A 9,205-nucleotide genomic window follows, 5' to 3' on the forward strand; every position below is an offset into this window, starting at 1 on the left:
TCCTGTCGAAGATGCTGCAGATGGTAGCTCTGCTTTCATCCCGCTAGCAAGACTGGCAGTCTTCACCAAATCAGATAGCCGCCGGAAGCCAGAGAGGATTTCCTCGGATCCATAGCGACACACATCATTGGTGCCGACATGAGCGACCACCTGCAGATGGGTGCACCCTGTATCCTTTATGGCATCCGGAAGGACCCTTTCCACATCTGGAATGACTCCCCCCGGTATGCACACGGAGTGCACATTGGTTTTCTTCCCCTCTCTTGCTGCCATATCCCTAAGGGGCCCCATTACGCGCCTGACGTTGGAGCTCCCAACTACCAGTAAGCCCACCCTCTGCGACCGCCCGGATCTTGCAGACTGAGGGGCAACCTCTGGAACAGGACAAGCAGCCATGTCAGGCCGAAGATCAGTATCAGCCTGAGACAGAGCCTGAAACCGGTTCGTCAGACAAACCGCAGAGGCCTTCCGTTCAGTCCTCCGGAATGTCTTTCGCCCCCTGCCACACCTTGAGACGACCTCCCACTCTACCACAGGGGAGGGATCAGCCTCAATGCGGGCAGTATCCCGGGCAACCACAGTCGTAGTCCGATCGGGGGATGCGTGGGACGAGCTGGCCGTCCCTGACAAACCCCCATCCGGAACACCACAGTGATGCCCATTGGCAACAGCCTCAAGCTGTGTGACCGAAGCCAACACTGCCTGAAGATGGGAGCGAAGGGATGCCAACTCAGCCTGCATCCGAACACAGCAGTTGCAGTCCCTATCCATGCTAAAAACTGTTGTGCAAAGAACGTCTGAACTAATCTACAGAGAGCGCAAACAAATCGACACAAAATTTAAACGGTTATTAAAATACAAGATTGCCTAGTAAATGCAGTAATGCTGCTACTTGCGCACTGCTGACACACTGTTCGGCAGCGGAAGGAGGGGTGTTAAAGGGAAGCAGTGGTTGGGAAGGAAGTGAGACAGGGTTGTAGCCTATCCCCGATGTTATTCAGTCTGTATATTGAGCAAGCAATAAAGGAAACAAAAGAAAAGTTCGGAGTAGGTATTAAAATCCATGGAGAAGAAATAAAAACTTTGAGGTTCGCCGATGACATTGTAATTCTGTCAGAGACACCAAAGGACTTGGAAGAGCAGTTGAACGGAATGGACATTGTCTTGAAAGGAGGATATAAGATGAACATCAACAAAAGCAAAACGAGGATAATGGAATGTAGTCGAATTAAGTCGGGTGATACTGAGGGAATTAGATTAGGAAATGAGACACTTAAAGTAGTAAAGGAGTTTTGCTATTTGGGGAGCAAAATAACTGATGATGATCGAAGTAGAGAGGATATAAAATGTAGACTGGCAATGGCAAGGAAAGCGTTTCTGAAGAAGAGAAATTTGTTAACATCGAGTATAGATTTAAGTGTCAGGAAGTCGTTTCTGAAAGTATATGTATGGAGTGTAGCCATGTATGGAAGTGAAACATGGACGATAAATAGTTTAGACAAGAAGAGAATAGAAGCTTTCGAAATGTGGTGCTACAGAAGAATGCTGAAGATTAGATGGGTAGATCACATAACTAATGAGGAGGTACTGAATAGAATTGGGGAGAAGAGGAGCTTGTGGCACAACTTGACTAGAAGAAGGGACCGGTTGGTAGGACATGTTCTGAGACATCGAGGGATCACCAATTTAGTACTGGAGGGCAGCGTGGAGGGTAAAAATCGTAGAGGGTGACCAAGAGATGAATACACTAAGCTGATTCAGAAGGATGTAGGCTGCAGTACGTAGTGGGAGATGAAGAAGCTTGCACAGGATAGAGTAGCATGGAGAGCTGCATCAAATCAGTCTCAGGACTGAAGACCACAACAACAACAGCAACAGGTAGCTAGCGTTCGAGCTACGTAACACGAACGTATATGAAACTACGTCTCGACTCCCGCTCGAACTTAGCTTTTAATCTATATTTTTTTCATCACTGGTCATATTATTTAATTCATATGACATTTGAGAGGTACAATTAAAAAGCTACGTGTATTTGCACGAATTTTTGGTGAGTTTCATGTTATTTGGGTACTTATTATTTTTAATTAAATTTAATTAGTAGAACAAACCTATTTATAACTATCGACGAGTAAATTAAGAAGCGCATAGAGTTTTCCAGAAAATGTATCCCTTTCGTGATTTTCGAAACCCCTTGCACATAAAATCTGGTAAAGTACCCGGGACTAGTTTGCACGTCGACATTTCGCGCTGGAGACACGGAAGCAGGCCCCATTTGGTAATTAACTTGCATAGTGGTGAGACGTAGCAAGAAAGAATAGTCTAGGTGAATTTTTTTAAAATGTCGCAGAATTGAAAATCTACTTCAGAAATGAATGTTTCAGCAGGACTCGAACCGTCGTCTCAAACATGTTCGTCTTGCAAAGGTCAAACGCTAACCACCTGACCACCATTAACTCTATCGTCCAACACCCCCACACAAATACATCAGTTGCCCAATAAACGTCTCTTGCGATTTTTTCGGAATTGCCGAAGTAGTGCGCCTTACTACTTGTACGTTATTTTGTTTCAACAGCGTGCTAAAGATGTACAAAGTTTGAAGTAAATCCGTGATCCCAATGGTGTGATGTCCCTTTCAATTCCTGTAATTCAGTATAATTCCATAATACCAGCCGCGCCTGGTAGCCGTGCGGTTTGAGGAACCTTGCCACTGCTCGCGGGGCTCCCTCCGTCGGACGTTCGAGTCCTCCCTTGGGCGTGTGTGTGTGTGTGTGTGTGTGTGTTGTCCTTGGCGTAAGTTAGTTCAAGTTGGAGTAAGTAGTGTGTAAGCCTAGGGACCGATGACCTCAGCAGTTTGGCGTCATAGGAGCTTACCACAAATTTCCAATGCCACTATACTGGCCTTTCCTCGTATAAACAAATTAAATGCATAACTTCGTTATGAGTCCACCTCCTGACAGCCTTCTTCATTAACTTATTTGCCGACACATTACTGACATTCACTCACAGTGCATGTTATAGCGACATTACTCTCAACTGTCCCGACGATGCCTGGCACACTCATGGAGCAGCTCGTTGCAGTGTTGATGTCGCGCAGTGGGTAGCACGTTAAGCTGTAATTCATATTACTCGTAACGTGGGGTCGACTCAAGTCAGTGAATTTCGTTTATATTATCATTTGTTAATTCTATGTAACATGTTTATGATGTTTTATATGTTACTTGCTGCATAGCATTGTGTAAGTCTAAATAGATAAACTGCTTCCAGAATGAGATTTTCACTCTGCAGCGGAGTGTGCGCTGATGTGAAACTTCCTGGAAGATTAAAGCTGTGTGCCGGACCGCCGGCCGGCGTGGCCGTGCGGTTCTAGGCGCTTCAGTCTGGAACCGCGTGAGCGCTACGGTCGCAAGTTCGAATCCTGCCTCGGGCATGGATGTGTGTGATGTCCTTAGGTTAGTTAGGTTGAAGTAGTTCTACGTTCTAGGGGACTGATGACCACAGAGCTTAAGTCCCATAGTACTCAGAGCCATTTGAACCATTTTGTGTGCCGGACCGAGAATCGAACTCGGGATCTTAAAAGCGGTGGCTCGATTTTTTACTTTACAGGTTACTACGAGGGGCGTTCAGAAAGTAAGCTCCGATCGGTCGCGAAATCGAAACGACTATGAAAATCCGATAAAGCTTTGCACAGATGTGTTGGGTAGTGTCTCTAGTATAACCCCAGTTAGCATCACGTCGCTCTTCTCATTTCTGAGCTCGCAGTGAGTGCGTAAAGATGTCTAGAAAATAGTGTCTGCCGCCAAGTACGAGGGCCTGGTGAGAAATTTCGCCTGAAGCTATGCAGCTAACATTACATAACTGTCGTGCTGTTTCGTCTTCACGACAATTCTCAGCCGCATTCTGCAGGGGCAATGAAGAAGCTCCTGCATCGTTTTCAAATGGAAATGTTAGATTACCCACAATACAGTCCGCAATTGTCTCCCCCTGAGTTTCATCTCTGGTCACATGAACCGCTGTCTTTGAAGACAACATTTTGACACAGACAACGAGGTGTAGGCCAGCGTGGAGAATTGGCGGAAAGCACTGGCGGCTGCCTTCTATGATGAGGCTATTGAAAAGTTGGTACAACGCTATGACAAAAGTCTAAGTCAGAACGGCGACTACGTAGAGAAGTAGCTGAAAGGTGTAGCTAATTGTTACAAGTAAAACATTTCTGATGTTCACTGTGGTTTCAATTTGGCAATCAATCGGAGCTTACTTTCTGAGCATGCCTCGTATTACTTGCTGTATGGGCTGTGATTTTTGATATTTTTTGTCTAAACCAGCAAGGCAAAACAGGGGTCACTACTTCCACCACATCAAGTGGATTTAGTGCTCACGTACTCACACTGAGCAGTGAACACTTCCCAGTTTAGCAATGGGGAATAGTTGAACATGATTACTACTGTTATCGGTGCCATGCGTGCAATGGTCGTGCCAGGAGCGCGATATTGAATCTTTATACTATCGTTAGTGGCGCGAGGCCTGCACGACCTTATAGTAACCGTTATAGTTCCAAGTTATTCTGTTACACTAGGGGTGAGTTCACGTAAGGAAAGAGAGAATGTAAGATTAACGGACTCATTTATTAAACAGTTGAGAATCGAACAATAATACAACCAAATAGGGGTGGGGGGAAGAAAGATTCGAGTTCAGCAGCCTGTCCCAAAGTACGTTCATAACACGCCACGATAGCAGGAGGAAAGGAATTTTAGTAACGATCGTCGTATTATCAAATAGAATCCCATTTAGTAAAGGAAGGGCTTGCAGGCGTGCAACGACCACCACCAGGAATTAGCCAAAGACTGAGAAGAATCGCTCGGTAGCCTCCCGTACTAAAGTAATAAAACCCGCAAGTCGCGAAACTATTCACAATGACCCATCAGGTTCCCTCTGGGCCGCAGGGCGCGAATCTACAGTGCACGTCGGCGCTCATGCTTACCGAACTTCATCTCCTGGAAGCGGCACCTCCGGTCTCCGACACGGTCACACTAGAACTGAACTACTGCCTCTGTGTCCACCACCCATCCGCCGAGGGCGGTTGGTGCCCACCCGCGAAAAACGGGCGTGCACCTGAACTGGCCAGTCATAGGGTCGGAATTTCACAGGGAGGCGACCTCGCGACGTCAAAATTGAGCAGAAATAGCGTTTACAAGGTTGGTAAGGCAGGTTGGGGAACTGAGAACAGGAGAAACTTTGGCCACTACTGAAAGTTCAAACGACACCATGTGCTACCCTGGCGATCGGAAAAAGGATGGGAAACGGGAAGCAATCGTGGCTGCTAGGACGACTGCTGCCCTCGCCCATAAATAAACAAAATTTCTAGCGCCAAGCTCCTCTCACAGATCAGTGTGAGACAAGCTGTAAAAATCGTCAAATAAATCAGGCAACCCATAGAAATTATTAATATTAACTGAATTATTATTTTACCGAGTACCAGAATGCTGGGGTTAGAAAAATGAAATACAAGCACTCAATGGTGAATGAAGTGCACGTCTTTCAATCTTTGGTTTCCGCGGGCGTCTTAGCTACCCAAGCACGACTCACGCCCGGTACTCACAGCTTTACTTCTGCCAGTACCTCGTCTCCTACCTTCCAAACTACACAGAAGCTCTCCTGCGAACCTTGCAGGACTAGCACTCTTGAAAGAAAGGATATTGCGGAGACATGGCTTAGCCACAGCCTGAGGGATGATTCCAGAATGAGATTTTCACTCTGTAGCGGACTGTGCGCTGATATGAAACTTCCCTGCAGATTAAAACTGTGTGCCGGACCGAGACCCGAACTCGGGACCTTCGCCTTTCGTGGGCAAGTGCTCTAGCTCGTAGTTTTAATCTGCCAGGAAGTTTCAGATTAACTGCTCTTGCTGTTCCATTAGGAGGCAATATGCCACGGCCACATATGAAGGCTTAAAAGACAGTTTCGTGAGTAGTTTTATTTGATGTGTGCTTGGGTACAGCACAATGTATTACCAAGATCTGGTAGCCTACAAACTGTGATGCAGTATGGCCGCTCAGTAGTCCAAATACTTTCAGCTCTCCTGACAATGCCAGTCTGCAGGCGTTGTCGTCTGCGCCAGAGGTTTAAAATTCGCAGCACACGACTATCTGAGTCCTTGCCCTACTTTTCGTCATTGGTGACAAGATGACTCTCGGTGCTGTTTGCAGGACACGTATTATTTGCAAAAGCTCTCCGAGACTGAAAAACTCTCACTGCATCTTTCAGTAAGATAGTGCACCTTGTCCCAGTGCTGAAATCAATAACAAATGGTTTTCTGAACATTTCATTAGCGTTTTGACTTGAGCTGGCCAGAGTCCCGACCTCAACCCAATGGAGAACTTATGGTCAAGACTGAAAAATACGGTTTCATGGCGACATCCCAATAACGAGATGCAACTGCTAAAGGCCACCATCATATCATGATTCAGAGTCATCAAACCAGAAAAATCTCCGAGATTTGGTAGACTTTGATGTTATGCAAAGTTGAAGCAGTATCCTACTTAGGAGACCCGGGGATTTGTGGTTTCTACGTGTGCAGAATGCCGAACTCGGAGTGCAGGATTGTAGTCCAGTGACATGCCCAAGGGCGTCAGTGAGACAGTGTAGTTGTGAATACATTTATTGTCAGGATTTTACAATACGGATAGTTTCCGCATGCGTAGTCTAGCAGAGGGCGGAGTGCAGTGCGTGGCCGGGAGTTGCTGACTCGCCCGACTCAGAAGGCTTCTGTGTTGCGTGGCCTGGACGGGAACCACGCCACCAGCGAAAGTGGCGTCGAGCGGGATGCCGACCCAGCAGTCTGCAGGCGTTGCCCATCCAGCCAAGTCACTTAACAGTGTGGTGGGACGTTCCTCCAAGGCAATCTCATGGACTTCATCGTTTGCATCGAGGTCAGCTGTTGACAGGTCCCCACAGGATGGCACCAGCCATGTAGAAGTCTGCCATAGTCTCCCGACAAGAGACGCCCAAGACATCAATAGATGCTCACAGGTACAATTAGGGAGCAGCACGAATGTGCCTCTCCCGGAAGGTGCGAGCCTGTAGGTCACATATCATACTCAACTGATTCCCAGTGATCGTTGGTCGACGGTACCCAAGTCTTCATATCAGTGGCAGCAAATCAGGCAGCAGCACCATTCCATTCCATTGGGCTGGCTGGCTGGGTGGTCTCATGTAGTTGACACATCAGGGAGCAGCTTCGATGTGGATTCATCATAGATTGCAAGTTTGTCGTACCAACTGATGACTCATGACTGATGATTGAACGAATGAGCTTCAGAGATACAAGTATTTATGCTGCTTAGCCCCTACCTATGTCATTATCAGGCTGTGGTAATGAGAGAATTTGGCCTCATTTTCTAGGGTTTTCAGCACTCTACAGGGTGAGTCACTAACTATTGCCACCAAGAATAACTCCGAAAGTATGACAGGAGCTGAAAAGTTTGTGGGACAAAAGTTGCATGGGACAACGGGGGTCATAATATGAGGTTGGTTTTTTGTTGCTAAATGGGGTCGCTTCAGAGATGTGAAGGTCAATTTTGTTTGTTTTTTTTTCAAATGGGGTGCTATAGTTTAGTACTTATTTTATGATTGCGGCTATCGAAACGAATCCAATGATGTGTAACAGTAAGGTCTTTGAAGGCCAACGAAGGTCACAAAGGTGGTATGAACGTCCATTTACATAAGGTGTTCGAAGTGATGACCATTAGTATCAATGTAGTGCTGCAATCTTCTTATCATGGATTGAGTGGTATTCCTTATCACATCGGCACTTACCGAAGTACATGCTCTGACAATTCTCTCTCGCATATCTTCAGGTGTAATTGGAACGTCTTTATAAACAATGTCTTTTACGAATCCCCACAAGAAAAAATCCAGAGGCGTCAAATCTGGCGAACGAGCCGGCCACGACACATCTCCTCCGCGTCCTATACAACGATTTGGGAATTGTCTCTGTAACTCATTTCTGGCCATCAGCGAAAAATGTTGTTCCCACTATCTGTTCCTTGTTCCTAAAGGTATTTCTTCCAGTAACAGACCTAATGTTTCTTGCAGGAATGTGGTGTACTTCCTTCGATAAATAGGGGCCTATAATTCTGTCCTCCAGAATCACACGCTATACATTCACCGACCACGGATTTTGCCGCAGCCAACATGTATTTTCAGTTGCCCAGAAATGCATGTTAAGCAAATTAACATTTCCGTCATCGTGAATGTGGCCTCGACAGTAAATAAAATCAACTTAATAAATGTGTCATCTCTCTGAATTTGAAGTTGAGCCCATCGGCAGAATTCAGTGCGGCGCTTACAATCCGTACCAGTTAATTCTTGGTGAAGACAGATATGGCGGTGCAGAACACGAACAGCACTAGCTCTGGCTCATGCCACAATCCCTTGCGATTTCACGTGAACCATCACAAGGATCTCGAACCACAGTGGCAAGAGTTCCAATTTCCGTTTCCTTGTTAGTAACTTTCCTTTCCCGGATATGTTTCCGATGCGTTAAAGATCCAGTTGTTCTCAGTTTACCATGTTGTTGTTGTGGTCTTCAGTCCTGAGACTGGTTTGATGCAGCTCTCCATGCTACCCTATCCTGTGCAAGTCTCTTCATCTCCCAGTACGTACTGCAACCTACATCCTTCTGAATCTGCTTAGTGTATTCATCTCTTGGTCTCCCTCTACGATTTTTACCCTCCACGCTGCCCTCCAATGCTAAATTTGTGATCCCTTGATGCCTCAGAACATGTCCTACCAACCGGTCCCTTCTTCTCGTCAAGTTGTACCACAAACTCCTCTTCTCCCCAATTCTATTCAATACCTCCTCATTAGTTATGTGATCTACCCATCTAATCTTCAGCATTCTTCTGTAGCACCACATTTCGAAAGCTTCTATTCTCTTCCTGTCCAAACTATTTATCGTCCATGTTTCACTTCCATACATGGCTACACTCCATACAAATACTTTCAGAAACGACTTCCTGACACTTAAATCTATGCTAGATGTTAACAAATTTCTCTTCTTCAGAAACGCTTTCCTTGCCATTGCCAGTCTACATTTTATATCCTCTCTACTTTGACAATCATCAGTTATTTTTCTCCCCAAATAGCAAAACTCCTTTACTACTTTAAGTGTCTCATTTCCTAATCTAATTCCCTCAGTATCACCCGA

The sequence above is a fragment of the Schistocerca americana genome, chromosome 1 (assembly GCF_021461395.2).
Source record: "Schistocerca americana isolate TAMUIC-IGC-003095 chromosome 1, iqSchAmer2.1, whole genome shotgun sequence".
Classification (NCBI taxonomy): Eukaryota; Metazoa; Arthropoda; class Insecta; order Orthoptera; family Acrididae; genus Schistocerca; species Schistocerca americana.